Genomic DNA, 19,865 nt, shown 5'->3' with positions numbered 1-19,865 from the left:
TACAAACCACAAAAAATGCACGGAAGTATGTTTTTAACACAAACCTACGTTTTTTTTAAATGGAACCCCGTTAGTTTTGTTAGAACATCTGAACATATAAACAAATACGTAATCAGTGCCGTTTGTTGCATTGTAAAATGTTAATTACATCCGGAGATATTGTAACCTGAAGTTGACGCTTGAGTACCACTCCTCCGCTGTTCGATCGTGTGTATCGGAGAGCACCGAATTACGTAGGGATCCAAAGGGAACGGTGATGGACCTTAGGTACAGAAGAGACTGGAACAGCACATTACGTCCACATGCTAACACCTTTTTATTGGTCTTTTTCACTGACGCACATGTACATTACCATGAGGGGTGAGGTACACGTACACACGTCGTTTCCGTTTTCAATTACGGAGTGGAATAGAGTGTATCCCGACATGTCAGGCCAATAGATGTTCAATGTGGTGGCCATCATTTGCTGCACACAATTGCAATCTCTGGCGTAATGAATGTCGTACACGCCGCAGTACTTCTGGTGTAATGTCGCCGTAGGCTGTCACAGTACGTTGTTTCATATCCTCTGGGGTTGTAGGCACATCACGGTACACATTCTCCTTTAACATACCCCATAGAAATAAGTCCGGAGGTGTAAGATCAGTAGAACGGGCTGGCCAATTTATGCGTCCTCCCTGTCCTATGAAACGCCCGTCGAACGTGTACCTCACCCCTCATGGTAATGTACATGTGTGCCAGTGAAAAAGACCAATAAAAAGGTGTTAGCATGTGGACGTAATGTGCTGTTCCAGTCTCTTCTGTACCTAAGGTCCATCACCGCTCCCTTTGGATCCCTACGTAATTCGGTGCTCCCCGATACACACGATCGAACAGCGGAGGAGTGGTACTCAAGCGTCAACTTCAGGTTACAATATCTCCGGATGTAATTAACATTTTACAATGCAACAAACGGCACTGATTACGTACTTGTTTATATGTTCAGATGTGCTAAAAAAACTAACGGGGTTCTGTTGTGAATTGGCAGGAGCCAATTCACGGAGTTTGGAGGAAGCCGAAAGGCACGCGTTTAAGCTCACGCAGGCTGGCGTGAGGTCTGGAAAATGACAAGGAATTAGTAGCCAAAAATAGTACATAGCTTCTGGAATACTTAACTTTAATCCATAATTGGAGAACATCGCTCTTGATGGTACATAATTACAATCTCAATATAAACTGGTAATAGCGCCATGCTAGGTCGTAGCAAATGACGTAGCTAAAGGCTATGCTAACTATCGTCTCGGCAAATGAGAGCGTATTTGTCAGTGATCCGTCTCTGGCAAAGTCGGCTGTACAACTGGGGCAAGTGCTAGGACGTCTCTCTAGACCTGCCCTGTGGCGGCGCTCGGTCTGCAATCACTGACAGTGGCGACACGCGGGTCCGACGTATACTAGCGGACCGCGGCCGATTTAAAGGCCACCACCTAGCAAGTGTGGTGTCTGGCGGTGACACCACAGGTTCCATTTAAAAAAACGTAGGTTTGTTTTAAAAAACATACTTCCGTGCATTTTTTTATCGTTTGTATTAACCAATTACACTAGCCCCTCTCCTCACGTTCGGACTGTGGAATCGATTCGTCAGTATTTGATGTGGTTTACGAAATATATCCAGCGTTAATGTTAGGTGACTCACTCTGTATATGAAAAAGTCCTTTTACGTGCTTTCTTTTCCACATGTGCGAGCAATTCCGCCTGATAGTAGAGCAGTAGTGAACCATCAAAATGACCTCTACCTAAGACACTCATCATAAGCAAGGTATTGTAGTTTAATTCATGGTTGCCGGTAAGGAAAGCGTGATGAACGTCCATAAACGTTTGTGTTAAGTTATAGTAATGATGCAGTTGATAGGAGCACTATTGAGCGATGGGTAATGAGGGACGCCCTGTCACAGCCACTGCTCCCGACGTGGTGAATTGAGCGGATGCCATTATTCGTAGAGACAAGAGCATAACAACTGGCAATTGACTCTGCAGCTATCGATGAGTGTTGGAAGCTCATGTGGAGTGACTGAGACTCTTGGATATTCAAAGATATGCACAAGATTGGTTCCACGAAGGCTCATGACAGACCACAAGAGTCAAAGAAAAGCCGTTTCATGTGAATTTTTGGAGTACTTTGAGGCCAATGGAGAGACCTTTTTGTCACAGATGACGAAACGTGCAGGTATCACTTTGATCGGGCTTTTGGGACAGGGATGGTGTCATTCTCGTGGATGTGTTGGCAAAAGTGACAACCGTTAATTGAGAGGCATACGTGAAGAGTCAAGAAACTCAAGAACCACTTGTGATACGTTCGATTCGACAATAATCTAAATGAAATGTAGCTCCAACATGACAATGCACAGCGACACAGAAGTCTCACAACACATCGCCAAAATGAGTTGGACGTCATTGCCTCATCCACCCTATAGCTCAGACCTGGTGCCCTCGGACATCACCTGTTTGAGCCACTTCAGGACTCTCTACATGGGGCACATTTTGAAGCGGATGAGAGCGCAATTCATGCAGTGAAAACATGGATACGAGTACAAAACAAGAGCATTTACCAACAGAGAATACATGCTCTTACAAAACGCTGACGTAAGGTTACAAAACACGATGCAGACCACGCAGAAAAATAGTAAATGTAAAACAAGCATTGACTGATATTGTCATCAGATTCTAACTCTTATGAATAAATGTTTGGCGAAAAAATTTGTGGTGCATTATTTACTGAACGTCACTCATAACAATTGGAGATGTATTTGCGGAGAAAATAAAAAAAAAATTACAAAACTAAATTACACAATAAGCGCATACACATAGCGAGAAAGTTCAATACTACTTGCATCAAATGCTGTCCCCTATCAGTGGCTGTTAGAAAAATGAGTAGACCCTAGGTGAATTGTTTTTCTGTTGTGACTAACAGGGAAAGGCCTCAGACTGGGTCAACCGAGTCGGCTCATCTTTGGCAGGTTGATTTTGTACCACCTAAAACAAAGGACTCATTTCGGTTTACTTCTCCACTACAGTCGTTCATGAGAAAACCATCCCTAAATTTCGTGAAGCACGTGCGATGTATAATTGACAGGATTGATACGAAGTTGAATATTCAGCATTTTTCATCACCGTATATTGGACCTGCAAACTCTTATTTTCCAAGATATCGAGAAAAGAAACTTTTACGTCTGCCACTTATATACCCATAATTGTAGCGCCCTTCAAGGAAAGCAGCGGAAGCCCAGAGGCGTAGGAAACTAGTTGGCTTTTCTTGGAAGTATTTTTCTCCATACTGGAAGTAGTGGCAATAGAGGGGTTAATAAGGTAAATAAAACAATAAGCAATAAAATCATAGTAGGTAAATATATTTCTCAAGTAACTTGTATTACTAAAGAATTGAAATTTTAATCCTGTTAGTTTTAGAATTACTCTTTTACTCTCTCCGTTACATATCCTCACAATTACATGTACATAAACATTCGAAGCAACGACATCGTTCCTTCCCAAGATTCGGCGTAAAACAGGCTTCGTTTACATTTTAAAATATTTCTTTTTCGGGAATTAATTTTATTGCGTACCACGCATACTATAACATCGCCTGACAAATAGGTGCTCTGAAGCTGAACATGAATGGTGCTTGTGCATATCCTATCGTGTTTCAGCAGCTAATTACAATTATGAAGCCACAAAATAAAGCTGTCCGAGGTCCCTCCTGACAAATTCGTAGCAGTCCTTCTCAAAGTTATTTTTATTCAGCGAGAATTAAAACTTTAATAGCTCAGTAGCCCAAACTGTTTGAGTAGTTAATTTACCTACATTATTTTTGTTCTTTATTGATTTATTTACCTTCTAAACTCATCTACTTCCACAAATTTCGATATTTAAATAAATAAAGCAGGATGCGTGTAAGAGTCGAACGAATGTCCTACGTACCGTTGGCACTTGGCTTCGTTGCTCGGTCACAGCCTATTTATTTAAAGGGCGTTAACCTTAAGAGTACGTAGGAGGCAGTCGTAATGGTGTCTTTCCTTGATTTATCCGAAACTAAAAGTTTGCAGACCCCGTATTTGATGATGGAATCTACTCTATTTTTTAAAGTTAGAGGTTTCTCTCAAAACATTAGGGTAATGATCCAAAACATCTTAGACTCATTTATTTTAGGTGGTACAAAAGCGACTTGCCAAACATGAGCCGAATCTGTTGGTTGGGTCTGAAGCCTTCCGCCTGCAAGGCAAAATTAATGAAGTTTCCAGCGAACCGCAGTTTACAGTGCCACAGCTACGAGCAAACAGGAGAAAAGGAACAGCAGGAATCGCTTGTCTCTGATATATTTTCAGAATCACAGGAACCAATATCACATACAGTTCACCGTCCTGCGACTGCATCATAGCACACACTCATTAGCTGCACACCTTCCACAACGTGCGTATATTATACTTTTGAAGACATCATATCGCCAGAGACAGTTCTTTTACTTTTTAGCCAAACTGAGCCCCCAATTCTATTTGTTAGTTGTTCAGTAATAGTTGTGAAATCTGGGCTAATGGTTCAATATTCTTATTGCAAACTTCAACCGAATTGTGGCCACTACACAGATACGACCGATTTTCTTTTAACTTCGTTTTGTTTCTCTCGTCGGGTAGTGATCTTCTCCATGAATCATCATATAATTTGTAGTTTGAGTACTGTTTACCTAACGCTTGACTCCATAAAACAAAACAGAAATCCTTTTTACAGCTAAAATTTACCAGCGCAGTATTATATACGAATGAAATGAGCGCTCTGTAACCACAAGCAGACATATTCCATAATTTCAATGTTGATTTATGGACTCTGCTTACATGTGTTTAACATGTTTTTTGTATTAAATCCTTCAAATATATAACCTTAAGTGGATAGCGTGCCACGTTTTATACGTGCAAGTCCTCTTATTGATTCTCGGTATGTAGAAATATTCCTTCTTTCTGTAAGGTATGGAATATACAGAATGTATAAATTTTGGTGTTCTCTAGACTTTTTTGATAAATGCATTTCACCTTGCTGCGAATTACTTCGTTGTCGACTGTAGCATATTGGAGGAGTTTTAATCGTTGCTACAATAAAAAAAGATCATCAATAAAGTACTGTCAACGAACTAATAATTATAATATACAGCTACCCGAAGCTTCGTTTCCTGATACCAGCTCAAAATAAATTACAGTAATTCTAAAGGGTACGGTCGCAGGTTCGAATCCTGCCTCGGGCATGGATGTGTGTGATGTCCTTAGGTTAGTTAGGTTTAAGTAGTTCTAAGTTCTAGGGGACTGATGACCTCAGCAGTTAAGTCCCATACTGCTCAGAGCCATTAGCCAATTCTAAAGGGAGGCATAGAAAATACACTGCCTGACAAATAAGAGAAGCTTGCAGAAGGAGAGGTAGAAACGAACTGAAACTTCACACATTGCGAGGGTATGTGATGTTATTTCCTTGATTCTTAAATCGAGTCAAATTTAGAAAAAAACTTGCCTTTATGAATCCACTTATCTGTACGACGTTTCACCTATCCTGCCCTGGATGCACGCACTAATTCTGTCGGGAAGGGTGTCAAAAAGACGTTGTATTCTATCCAGAGGCAAGCTGCCCAACAACTATTGTAACTGGACCTTGAAATCCTAGATACTAGACCGAACTGGCCCCACACATGTTCTATCGGGGATATATTTGGGGATCTTGATGCTAACGGGAAACCTCAACATTACGCAGAAGGTTCACAGAGATAAGTGCCAAGTGTGGAAGATCTTTGCCCTGTTTAGAAATGGCACCGCGATACTATAGTATGAGGGGTAAAACATGCAGATGCGAGATGTCTAACGCACCGTTGTGGCGTCAGAATTTCCTCAATCACTAAAAGCCGCGACCTGGAAAAATTGGACCTTTCTCGAAGTCTTCACCACACTCAACGACGATGGTCATCCAGGGAACCAGTGCAGAACCACGATACATCTGTGAACACAATCCGGTGCCATTCATCAGCAGTCCATGCTCCCCAGTCAGGGCACCACTCCAAATGCAGTCGTTTATTTTGCACTGTTAATGGGAGCTTGGGCGTGGAAGGGTAATTCCCTAATATGTCTTCCGTTAGTCTACGACCATTGACGTAGGACGACAGAGGCTGTTGCATGGACCCTATTACTTGTTCTAGTATAGCAGGCGCAGAAGTGAAGGGGTTACAATGTGCTTGGTGCACAGTGCGGTGGTCCTCCCTTGCTGTGGTTAGACGTGGTCGATAGAAACCTTGACGCCTGTCCTTACGTTCCCATACAGTCGAACACTGGGCCACTGTCACATCGGAACGCCCCACACGAACAACAGTTCGACCAGCCTGCCAAAAGACACACAACGAGCTCCCTATAGAAATCCGCCAGGTGCTGATAATGCTATCTCACATGAGTACGGGGCATCTCCGTGTCCTTCACATTGATCACAGAACATCTACCGTACTATACAAGGGTAACACACTAAACACGAACAACACTAATGCACTCTTGTGGCCGCTCTACCTGTCATAGGAAACTGCAACTTTAATTGTTTACATACCCGCCGATGGTGTGCACCTGTACCAATTTACATTCACATCCGACTATGCCTTCTAGGTGCTTACTTTTTTTTTTTTGTCAGATAGTGTGGAATACATTGGATGACATCCATGTAACTTACCACGTCTGCAGTGAGTAGGTACTTTCAGCAGTTTCCACAAATGGTTTAACCGAGTGATGTTGGTAGTACTCATCCAATTAAAGACGTGTGTAGTTTCGTTTATAATGTGAAAATAGCCGCAATATGGAGGAGGTTCAAAATGGTTCAAATGGCTCTGAGCACTATGGGACTTAACTTCTAAGGTCATCAGTCCCCTAGAACTTAGAACTACTTAAACCTAACTAACCTAAGGACATCACACACATCCATGCCCGAGGCAGGATTCGAACCTGCGACCGTAGCGGTCACGCGATTCCAGACTGTAGCGCCTTTAACCGCTTGGCCACACCGGCCGGCTAAGGAGGAGGACTTATCACACAGAGCAATATCTCACTGTGCTGTTCGTGAACATTTCCAGACTTGGGTCAGTTCAAAGCAACTGTAGCAATATAAGAATAAAGGATAGGTTGATAACTTTGTAAAAATATTTGATTATCTTCAAAAACGAATAGTTTTTTAAACAAAGAACTTTATGGAGTACTCCTTCCGTGCACATTTTTTTTCGTTTCAGTTTTGTCGAAAACCTAAGAAAAATGTAAACTAACGGTGACAGTCGTAGAGTATTGATATGCAAGAACACCAGCATATGGCAAACGCTTGGTCCAAGGACTGGTAGCTGCCCTTCCCAGCCCCAACCCAAACATAAGTAAATCTATACAAATTATAAAATTGGATGTACTGTATAGTACATACACTACCGGCCATTAAAATTGCTGTACCAAGAAGAAATGCAGATGATAAACGGGTATTCATTGGACAAATATATTATACTAGAACTGACATGTGATTACATTTTCACACAATTTGGGTGCATAGATCCTGAGAAATCAATACCCAGAACAACCACCTCTGGCCGTAATAACGGCCTTGATGCGCCTGGGCATTGAGTCAAACAGAGCTTGGATGGCGTGTACAGGTACAGCTGCCCATGCAGCTTCAACACGATACCACAGTTCATCAAGAGTAGTGACTGGCGTATTGTGACGAGCCAGTTGCTCGGCCACCATTGACTAGACGTTTTCAATTGGTGAGAGATCTGGAGAATGTGCTGGACAGGGCAGCAGCCGAACATTTTCTGTATCCAGAAAGGCCCGTACAGGACCTGCAACATGCGGTCGTGTATTATTCTGCTGAAATGTAGGGCTTTGCAGGGATCGAATGAAGAGTAGAGCCACGGGTCGTAACACATCTGAAATGTAACGGTCACTGTTCAAAGTGCCGTCAACGCGAACAAGAGGTGATCGAGACGTGTAACCAATGGCACCCCATATCATCACGCCGGGTGATACGCCAGTATGGAGATGACGAATACACGCTTCCAATGTGCGTTCTCCGCGATGTCGCCAAACACGGATGCGACCCTCATGATGCTGTAAACAGAACCTGGATTCACCCGAAAAAATGACGTTTTGCCATTGTGCACCCAGGTTCATCGTTGAGTACACCATCGCAGGCGCTCCTGTCTGTGATGCAGCGTCAAGGGTAACCGCAGCCATGGTCTCCAAGCTGATAGTCCATGCTGCTGCAAACGTCGTCAAACTGTTCGTGCAGATGGTTGTTGACTTGAAAACGTCCCCATCTGTTGACTCAGCGATCGAGAAGTGGCTGCACGATCCGTTACAGCCATGCGAATAAGATGCCTGTCATCTCGATCGCTAGTGATATGAGGCCGTTGGGATCCAGCTCGGCGATCCGTATTATCCTCCTGAACCCACTGATTCCATATTCTGCTAACAGTCATCGGATCTCGACCAATGCGAGCAGCAATGTCGCGATACGATAAACTGCAATCGCGATAGGCTACAATCCGACCTTTATCAAAGTCGGAAACTTGATGGTACGCATTTCTCCTCCTTACACGAGGCATCACAACAACGTTTGACCAGGCAACGCCGGTCAACTGCTGTTTGTGTATGAGAAATCGGTTGGAAACTTTCCTCATGTCAGCACGTTGTAGGTGTCGCCACCGGCGCCAACCTCGTGTGAATGCTCTGAAAAACTAATCATTTGCATATCACAGCATCTTCTTCCTGTCGGTTAAATTTCGTGTCTTTAGCACGTCATATTCGTGCTGTAGCAATTTTAATGGCCAGTAGTGTATATACACACGTCAAAAAAAGTTTTGCATCACCTTGGTTCCGAGAGTTCCGGAACCTGTACAGAAAATTGGAATAGAGATCAACATAAACATCATTTCCGCCCTTCTTATTGCTCATGAATACCACACATTGCACGTTATACCACCATACTGCGAGAGCTTCAGAGGTGGTGGTTTAGACTGCTGTCCACACTGGTACCTCTAATATCCAGTAGTACGTCGTCTTGCATTGATGCACGCCTGTATTCGTCGTGGCATACTATCCGTAACTTTATCAAGGCACTGTTGGTCCAGATTGTGCCACTCCTCAACGGCGATTCGGCGTAGATCCCTCAGAGTGGTTGGTGGGTCACGTCGTCCATAAACAGCCATTTTCAGTCTATCCCAGGCATGTTCGATAGGGTTCATGTCTGGAGAACGTGCTGGCCACTCTAGTCGAGCGATGTTGTTATCTTGAAGGAAGTCATTCACAAGAGGTGCACGATGGGGGCGCGAACTGTCGTCCATGAAGACGAATGCCTCACTAATACGCTGCCGATATGGTTGCACTATCGGTCGGAGGATGGCATTCACGTATCGCACAGCCGTTACGGCGCCTTCGATGACCACCAGCGGCGTACGGCGGTCCCACTTAATGCCACCCCAAAACAACAGGGAACCTCCACCTTGCTGCACTCGCTGGACAGTGTGTCAACCTTGACCGGGTTGCCTCCAAACACGTCTCTAATGATTGTTTGCTTGAAGGCATATGAGGCACTCATCGGTGAAGAGATCGTGATGCCAATCCTGAGAGTTGTTGGCATGTTGTTGGGCCCATCTGTACCGCATTGCATGATGTCGTGGTTGCAAAAATGGACCTTTCCATGGACGTCGGGAGTGAAGTTGCGCATCATGCAGCCTATTGCGCACAGTTTGAGTGGCGTTGCTGTCAGGGTTCCTCCGAGCTACAATCCGTAGGTAGCGGTCATCCACTGCGGTATTGACCATCTGAGCATGGTTGAACTATAGACAACAGGAGCCGTGTACCTCCTTCCTGGTGGAATGACTGGAACTGATCGACTGCCGGACGCCCTCCGTAAAATAGGAGCTGCTCATGCGTGGTTGTTTACATTTTTGGGCGGGTTTAGTGACATCTCTGAACAGTCGAAGGGACTGTGTCTGTGATACAATATCCATAGTCAACACCTAATTTTAGAAGTTCTGGGAACCGGGGTGATGCAAAACATTTTTTTTTATGTATGTATGTAGTTATAGCGTATATGTACGTATGTTCCGCATCTCCTTCTAAACCATTGGACCGATTTCAATCAAACTTGGTACACATCTCACTTACTGTCTGGAGCTAAGAACCACCCATCTGTCACAGGGGCGGGGATTGGATTAAAATCAGTGTAGCCCACGACGTGAGCTTTAGCTATGCAGTATTTTAGACTGATAGCACTTACAGACTTGCAAAAAACTTTACACATACTTTTAAACCTTTATGAGATTTTTTCTCGCTGATGACCCCTACAAAATGATGAAAGGAAAAAAGTTTGTCGTATACTACATTCTCGTTGTTCATGCAGTAAAACTACCACATGAAGGATGACGTTTCAATTTATTACTTCTTTGTTACTAACTGTATTCGTGACACATTTTGCAGAGGATTCTTACATTATCACTGATTTTATCAGAAAAATTACATCATTGTACGAATGTAGTTCAGAATATACGACGTCATAAACACTGAATGCGTGGAAAATTAACTCATCAAGCGTTATTTCATTGCTACAAATTCTATTAGCATCACTTTTCGCACACAATATCCACATATGCTGCTGAATGTATCTACAAAAACGTGTCATTGTGCGACACATATCTCAGAAGTTATGAAATCAAATACTGAGAAGCGGCAGAAACTGACACATCATGCACGGTGTTTTAATTCATTACTGATTTGGTACCAACTCTATTAGCAGTGCTTTCCGCAGACAGCATCGGTATATGCCGCTGACTACAAGATGTATCAATTTACGACACATAGTTCAAGAGATATGATGTCATAAACACCGAGATGCGTGAGAAACTGTCGCATCACGCTAACGTTTTAATTTATTACTTTTTTTATTACTTCAGATGGACTGATAGACGACTGGAATGAATAAATACGTGGGCAAAGCCGTGTTTCTCAGCTAGTGTAATATATAAGGTGCAGTCAAATGAAAACGAGACAGTTGGAGAGGTAAGTAAAATGTTTGTTCCAAAAGTAATCGCCCTAGCTTCTAACACATTTATTCGCTGTGAGACAAGACGGGCAATCATGCTTGTACCAAGGCGTGTACCTCTTCGTCCACAGGAAATCAATGGCCGCGAGTGTCTTTCTTCGGGGATTCCAAAAAAAGTGGAAATCTCTTGGGTAGAGAGCGGAACTGTATGGAGGATGTGTGAGGGCTTCCCAGCGAAACTTCTGCAGTGCAGTTGAAACAACCTTGGCAGCAGGTGGGCCCACTTCGGATGAAAAGATGCACTTCGGTGTACAGTCGTGGTTCCAAACCCAATCGCAAACAGTTTGCACGAAGGCATCGACCATCTTGTCTCACACTGGGATAAATATATTAACAATTACGGACATTACTTTTGAAATAATACATAGTTCAGACAGTTTCCTTACTTTTTGCTATCTATCTTGTTTTCATTTGAATCCCCTTTACAATACGCACAAGGAGGCAAAAAATCTCGTGTATGTTTGATTATGATATCACGCGCAGTTACTACTCTCAGCCATAACATAAAAAGATTCGGACCTACCACTTGTGGAAATATTTTCCTGGGAAAGACCGTATAAATTTAGTTCAAATGGCTCTAAGCACAATGGGACAAAACGTCTGAGGTCATCAGTCTCCTAGACTTAGAACTACTTAAACCTAACTAACATAAGGACATCACACACATCCATGTCCAAGACAGGATTCGAACCTGCGACCGTAGCAGCAGCGCGGCTCCGGACTGAAGCGCCTAGAACCGGTCGGCCACAGCGGCCGGCTAAACTTAGTTATGAGAACATATTCTTTGGAAGCTTATAAAGCTCTTGCAAAATCTATTGCTGAAAAGTTTTGGTCAAACTTGGAGCCTGAACAAACTTTATCAATGAAAGAGAATTTCAAAGAAGCAAGGAGATTCATCACGGATTTATTTAGTCAGGGCAAAGGTGTCTGTGAAATATTCGATCAACTATAGTGGGTCATTTCACTGGAACAGAGGTGAGCGTAATGGAAAGGTGTCACATTATCATTCCGAGAGCAGACATTCCAAATTGTGTCAAGAAACGTATTGAATTTTCCTACATACATTGGGTTTAAACTACGGAAAATTGAGACTTACAAGGAGAAGTAATGCGCTAGCCGCTACATGGAATAGGTTGGAGGAAGATGTGGGACTACATAAAAGTAATATAACGTTGACTGCCCAGTGAGGCCTTTTTTCAGGTGGTGCTGTTGTGCATAGGAAAGTCATAACGTCAAAAAATTGTAGCGAGGTGCTGAAAGACCATAGAGGGTCGACTTTTTGTGCAGGGACTGGCATCTGATGCTCGACGTATGTCAGTGTAACGCATTGCGTATAAAATTGGCGATAACTTATCATAGACGTTAACAGTCGTAAGTATATGAGAGTAATCGTCAGGGGCTAGCTAATGTAGAAAGATTACATAAAACTAATTGTGGGAAGACATGTGGAGGCTGAAGTTTAGTGAAAAAAATACTAGAAAATGAATTCATCCACCAAAGGGATAGCTTACAAAAGCTTCGTTTGACTGATTCTTAAGTAGCACTCGTCAGTTTGGGAGGTTTAGGAAGTGGGTTTAATAGAGAAGATGAAAAAAAGAACGACCTGTTTCTTAACGTGTTGGTTTAGCAGCAGCGACAGCGTCACCGAGATGCCTGCCGAAATCCAGTGGCAGACTCTACAAGTGAGGTACTGTGGATCACAGATGCGTTTACTGAACAATTTAGAGACCGTATATACCAAGAAGAATCAGACAAATTATAATTTCCTCCCATGAATATCTCGCGAAATGATCACGACTGGAACAAACAGACAAATTAAATCTCGTACGGATGTATATCGACAGCTGTTCTTCCTTCGGACTGTCCGTGACTTTGACAGGAAAGGAGTGAATTGCAGTGGTGCCAGAACACCCTCTGCTACACTCCAAATGGTGGCTCGCAGAGTACAAACATAGGTATAGATCCTGTCAGATCCACACGGTAGAGTTGTTGAGTAAATATATAGAGGCAGGTTCGTAAAATGAGATCAGTACAGGGGAGTGCAGCAATGTGACGTGCAAGAAGTATTTCGAATCACGTCCTATAAAGAAGAAACCGCAATTCTGTGTCTCCATAAAACGGATCAGATTAGCGCGAAGCTTAATATGTAAGGGCAAGAACCTTTTCGCAGAAATATTCTGATGGAAAAAAATCGTAACACCAAGATATAATTAACGTAGAGTAATGAAATTTCTGGAATACATTTATCTATGTAGGTAACATAATCAAGTGATTAACACTGCAAGTTCACATGTTAACATAAGCGAGAGATAAACCATTGTAAATGTGGAATTCTGGTACATTAATAACAGGTGTAACCACCAGAATGTTGAATGCAAGCATGCAAACTTGCATGAATTATGTTATGTAAGTGCCAGATGTCAGTTTGTGGGACGGAGTTCGATGCCTGTTGCACTTGGTCGGTCAATAGAGGGACGGTTAATGCTCGTTGTAGATGACGCTGGAGCCGGCCGGTGTGACCGTGCGGTTCTAGGCACTTCAGTCTGGAACCACGTGACCGCTACGGCCGCAGGTTCGAATCCTGCCTCGGGCATGGATGTGTGTGATGTCCTTTGGTTAGTTAGGTTTAAGTAGTTCTAAGTTCTAGGGGACTAATGACCTCTGATGTTAAGTCCCATAGTGCTCAGAGCCATTTTTGACGCTGGAGTTGTCATCCGATTATGCCTCATATGCGCTCAACTGGAGTCAGATCTGGTGATTGAGCAGGCGAAGGCAACATGTCGACACCCTGTAGAAACTGTTGGCTTACAACAGCGGTATGTGGGCGAGCGTTATCCTGCTGGAAAACACACCTTTGAATTCTGTTCGTAAAGGGCAGCACAACAGGCAGAATCACCAGAATGACGTACAAATTTGCAGTCAGGGTCCGTGGGACAACCTACGAGAGCGTTCCCGCTGTCATGCGAAGCTGCAGCATAGAGATGTAGGCACAATGTGTGTAGCACACAGACAGGTTGGTTGGAGGCCCTCAACTGGCCTTCTCCTACCGACACACAGCCGTCACTGGTACCGGGGTAAAAGCAGCATTCATCAGAAACTACAACAGACCTCCACCCTGCCCTACAATGAGCTCTCGCTTAGCATTACTGAAGTCTCAAATGGCAGTAGTTTGGGATCAGTGGAATGCAAGTTACACGAAGTCTTGCTCGGAGTAACTGATTTGTAACAGCGTTGTGTTATTGTGGTGCCAACTGCTGCTGAAATTGCTGCTGCAGATGCAGTACGATGAGCCAGAGCTATATACCGAATACGATGGTTTTCTCTCGGTAGTGGCACGTGGCCGTCCGGAGCCCGGTATTCTTGCGACGGTACATTCTCGTGATCGCCGCTGCCAGTAGTTACGTAACGAGGTTACATTCCTGCCCAGTCTTTCTGTAACATCGCAGAAGTAACCTCCAACTGCCCGCAGCCCTGTTATAAGACGTCGTTCAAATTCGGTGAAGTGTTGATAATGGCGTCTTTCTCGCCTTACAGGTATTCTGAATATCAGCTCACCATGTTCAGTCTCATAGGTAACAAACGCTCACTACAGTTACGGCGTATGTTTAAAGTGAACCTGATTTACATCCTCAGAGTGGCGCTACTAGCATCACTAGCAATGGTCTTTCAGATCATGTTGCGCAGCTAGTTACAGTACATGACATAGCTCCATGCAGTATATCAAATCAGACTTTTAAAGCAGTGCGTTCAATTAACAATATAAATATTGCAAACTTTAGGGAAAGCCTACAGCAGCTAGACTGGGATGAAGTGTATAAGGAACCCGACTCAAACTTGAAATATAACTTATTTCACGATACATTTTTAAGGGTATTTGAAAATTGTTTTCCCAAGAAAATAGTTAAACATAATTCTAAGAAAACATATAAAAAACCTTGGCTAACTAAAGGAATAAGAATATCTTGCAACCGTAAAAGAGAACTATATCTAACAGCAAGAGGGAGTACTGACCCCGAAATTGTTCAATATTATAAAAACTATTGGGCGGTACTAAGAAAAGTTATTAAAAAGTCCAGAAGCATGTGTATCATGTCTGAGATCAGTAACACTGATAATAAAATTCAAGCAGTTTGGAATATTATTGAAAGGGAAACAGGGCAACCAAGAGCACAGGAAGACTTTAGTGCCATAAAACTGAATGACAAGTGTACTAACAAACAATCAGAAATTGAAAATATTTTCAATAATCATTTTTTAAATGTTATGGAGAAAATAGGTCCCAGATCTTCACTAGAAGAGGCAAGGCTACTAATAGAAGAGGCCATACCTGTGCAGTTTGAAACAACTGTAATTTCACCAACCTCTCCCTCTGAAATCAGTAAAATAATAAACTCACTGAAAAGTAAAAGCTCTTACGGAATTGATGGCATTTCCAGCAAGGTACTTAAAGCTTGTTCCCCACAGATAAGTAGGATTCTCAGCCACGTATGTAGTAGCTCTTTGGAGCAGGGTGTTTTCCCCAATAGACTGAAATATGCCATTGTAAAACCATTACATAAAAAAGGGGATACGCCGGATGTCAACAACTACCGCCCAATCTCTCTTCTGACAGCTCTATCAAAAATTTTTGAGAAAGCAATGTATTCAAGATTAGCCTCCCATATTTGTAACAATAAAGTACTAACAAAATGTCAGTTTGGTTTTCAGAAAGGCTTTTCAACAGAAAATGCTATATACGCTTTCACTGATCAAATATTAAATGCTCTGAATAACTGGACATCACCCATTGGTATTTTTTGTGATCTCTCAAAGGCCTTTGATTGTGTAAATCATGGAATTCTTTTAGATAAGCTAAATCATTATGGTTTGAGGGGGGCAGTGCACAAATGGTTTAATTCATACTTAACTGGAAGAATGCAGAAAGTTGAAATAAGTGGTTCATGTAATGTTAAAACAACAGATGATTCCACAAACTGGGGAGCTATCAAGTACGGGGTCCCACAGGGTTCGGTCTTAGGTCCTTTACTGTTCTTGATATACATTAATGACTTACCATTCCACATTGATGAAGATGCAAAGTTAGTTCTTTCTGCTGATGATACAAGTATAGTAATAACATCCAAAAACCAAGAACTAAGTGATGTAATTGTAAATGATGTTTTTCACAAAATTATTAAGTGGTTCTCAGCAAACGGACTCTCTTAAAATTTGATAAAACACAGTATATACAGTTCTGTACAGTAAATGGCACAACTCCAGTAATAAATATAGACTTTGAACAGAAGTCTGTAGCTAAGGTAGAATTTTCAAAATTTTTAGGTTAAACTGGAAGCAACACATTGATGGTCTGCTGAAACGTCTGAGTTCAGCTACGTATGCTATTAGGGTTATTGCAAATTTTGGTGATAAGAATCTCAGTAAATTAGCTTACTATGCCTACTTTCATTCACTGCTTTCGTATGGCATCATATTCTGGGGTAATTCATCGTTGAGTAGAAAAGCATTCATTGCTCAAAAACGTGTAATCAGAATAATTGCTGGAGCCCACCCACGGTCATCCTGCAGACATCTATTTAAGGATCTAGGGATCCTAACAGTAATGTCACAGTATATATATTCACTTATGAAATTTGTTGTTAATAATCCAACCCAGTTCAAAAGTAATAGCAGTGTCCATAGCTATAACACCAGGAGAAAGGATGATCTTCACTATGCAGGGTTAAATCTGACTTTGGCACAGAAAGTGGTAAATTATGCTGCCACAAAAGTCTTTGATCACCCATCAAACAGCATCAAAAGCCTGACAGATAACCAACTAACATTTAAAAATAAATTAAAAGAATTTCTAGATGACAACTCCTTCTACTCATTGGCTGAATTTTTAGATGTAAATTAAAGGAAAAAACAACAACAACTTAAACATTAGTGTCATGCAATATTTTGTGTAATGTAATATCTTGCACAGACATCTTTTATTAACCTGACACGTTCCACATCATTACGAAGTGTCGTATTCATGATCTATGGAACAAGTATTAATCTAATCTAATTCTATGCGACTGGTGCGAAATTTAAAAAGATATCATTTTTCAGATGTATAAACATTCCTAACAACTTTCGTTAATGTCGTACAACTCCTTCTTGGTGTTGAGATACTTTCTCCGTCAGTGTAGTTAGCTGTGATGCAGAATTCCGTTGAAGAGTGAAGACAGAGCAAGAGCAAGCCTTGGGCATTATGCTGAACAGAGGCGGAGGCGGGGTCCGCGTTCCTTTCCTTGACCGACGGCATTTGAGTAGACATTCAGAAGCAAGCCTGCTCCTTTTGGCTGCCTCAGACCGACGCTCCGATAGTGTCGCGACCGCGCGCCTGTGACACGCGGGCCGCCGGCCGAGGCAAGGGCGCTCCTTCAAATGGGTTCCTCATGCTAAGCAGGCCACACAAAACTGGTCACGGATAGCTTCCTGTAACCTTTACCGAGACCGAGCGGCTTTACGCACTCAAGCTTACAGTAATTACGGCATTTGGCTCGCGTAAGAAACGTTAGCTATTGTTGAGCAGACACCGTGAATAGAAGCAAAGCGGGGCTAATCTACCTGCTACTCTTAAAGAACTACATTTTTTCCCTGTTTTATATTTGAAAGTATTTACACTCACTGAAGTGTAGACAGTGAGTAGTGAAAAACGCCAACGTATTGTTCATGTAATGTCGTTATCCATGTGACAATTTACAGTCGGCTTGTTATAATGTTATATTTAATTTTGTCTGGAACCGTATTTATTAAGAGAAACTGTTAATTGAAATTATTACAACTTTCTGTAAGTTTAAAATCCGAATGAACTACACATTAGTTTTGAGTTGATTGCACCACTCGTTAGAAAGACAGATGCCAACAATCTGGTATCTATCAGCTCAGTTGAGAGATTGTAAAAAGATATACATTCGAACGACTGGCAGGACATTCGCCACAAGATATAAAGAACACATCAGAGCATTTAAATACGGTACGAACCGTTAAACATTTGCAGATCATCTTAAACAAGAACACCATAGACCAAGTAATATTGAAAAAGATATGAACATCATAAGAATCAGTAAAGACAGATACTGAAACGTCCCCTTGGAGAAATTAATGAATTACTGTGCTGATAAATCTCTTACGTTATTTGATTTCCAAACAGTTGAGAAAAACTAAACGTACTCAGACATTTCTTTCTTTACTTATTGTGATCAACACTAAACTGACAGACAATATTTTAAGCGCAAAGCAAACTGACTTTCAATAATCCCTACTAAAGAATGGTCCTGACCAACAATAACCTATACCTTTCATGAATCACTTACCTCACAAAAATCTTCATTACTCGAACTACTGCAATACAGCGAGCGCCAATACTGCCAGCTAAATAAAAGATTCTAACTACTGAAGGCACTAACTACTGATAGGCATAGTTAGCAACTGAAAGATTTTGATAGAGAACAAACAATGTACTTACCTTAATAAGATTAAAATGTCATCATATATATATATATATATATATATATATATATATATATATATATATATATATATATATCAATTCATGATCAGTTCATGATATCCAGTATCACAAATTTACTCTTTCTGACGAACACACGTCCAGATCGTCCGATCTCAAAATTCTGCCATCTCTCTCCCCACATCCACCACTGCTGGCGGCTCACCTCCAACTGCGCAACGCTATGCGCTGCTCACATCCAACTGCCCAACACTACAATAGCGAATATTCCAACAATGCCAATCAGCCACAGACTGCACACAGCACAGCCAGTGACTTTCATACAGAGCGCTACGTGGCGTTACCAACATAAAAATCTAAACAGCCTACTTACAATACCTCTTCCGTTTCCAAGAAGATTTCCACATACACAAAGCATTAACACAAAATAAACAGTTGCTCACTAACCAAATAAATATTGGAAACCAGACTCTATATACAATAACTGATGAAATTACATGACAAAGGAAATAGCTTTTACCACATTCACCCTCTTCCACTCTCACACCCAACGCCCTTCCCAATTTCATTTCACTTCTTGCTCCTAACCTTCTCCTCACACTACTTCATCACACTACTTATGTCCACTCATCATGGCCGCCCCCCCCCCCCCCCTCACCCAAAAAAAAAAAACATTCTCCATCACGTTTCCTTCCATACTATTACACAGTATATAAATACACAGCAACATAATTAAATAGAATTACACACAAACAATAAACTAAAAATAAAAGAATATACGTCAAAGACAAGCTAGTGGCAAGGTTATATTGGCAACATTATAAAACACAAACCAAAATACATATTTAAAAGTATAAAAACTAAGAGAAAACAGTGGTCTGCGAAACAGCATGTTCCTAAAACATAAGAAATGCATAGTGCTGCAGAGCAGTTAAGAAATTAGACCACAACTATCAGTGTCTAAAGAAGGAACACATCAACGATGTGCTAGCAGACGGCATTTCGCGATGTAGGCTAGAAATCAAGCGGAAATCACCGTAAGTAAGAACCAACATATTGTTAACGAACTATTTTTCGATCTTAAAGCAAATAAAAAGGTAAATAACTTAGTTACAGGCCACTGATCCGAAGCTTTACCTCAAAACGAAACGCATCTGGTGAAAGAAACACACATTTTTTTGTAACTGCAATGACAGAATGAAAATACCCTCAAGAATTGTAAAGCAGCTACGAACAAAAAGGCTACATA

Source organism: Schistocerca cancellata, chromosome 4 (assembly GCF_023864275.1).
Source record: "Schistocerca cancellata isolate TAMUIC-IGC-003103 chromosome 4, iqSchCanc2.1, whole genome shotgun sequence".
In the NCBI taxonomy this organism is placed as follows: Eukaryota; Metazoa; Arthropoda; class Insecta; order Orthoptera; family Acrididae; genus Schistocerca; species Schistocerca cancellata.
Note: the sequence above shows the minus strand (reverse complement) of the source record.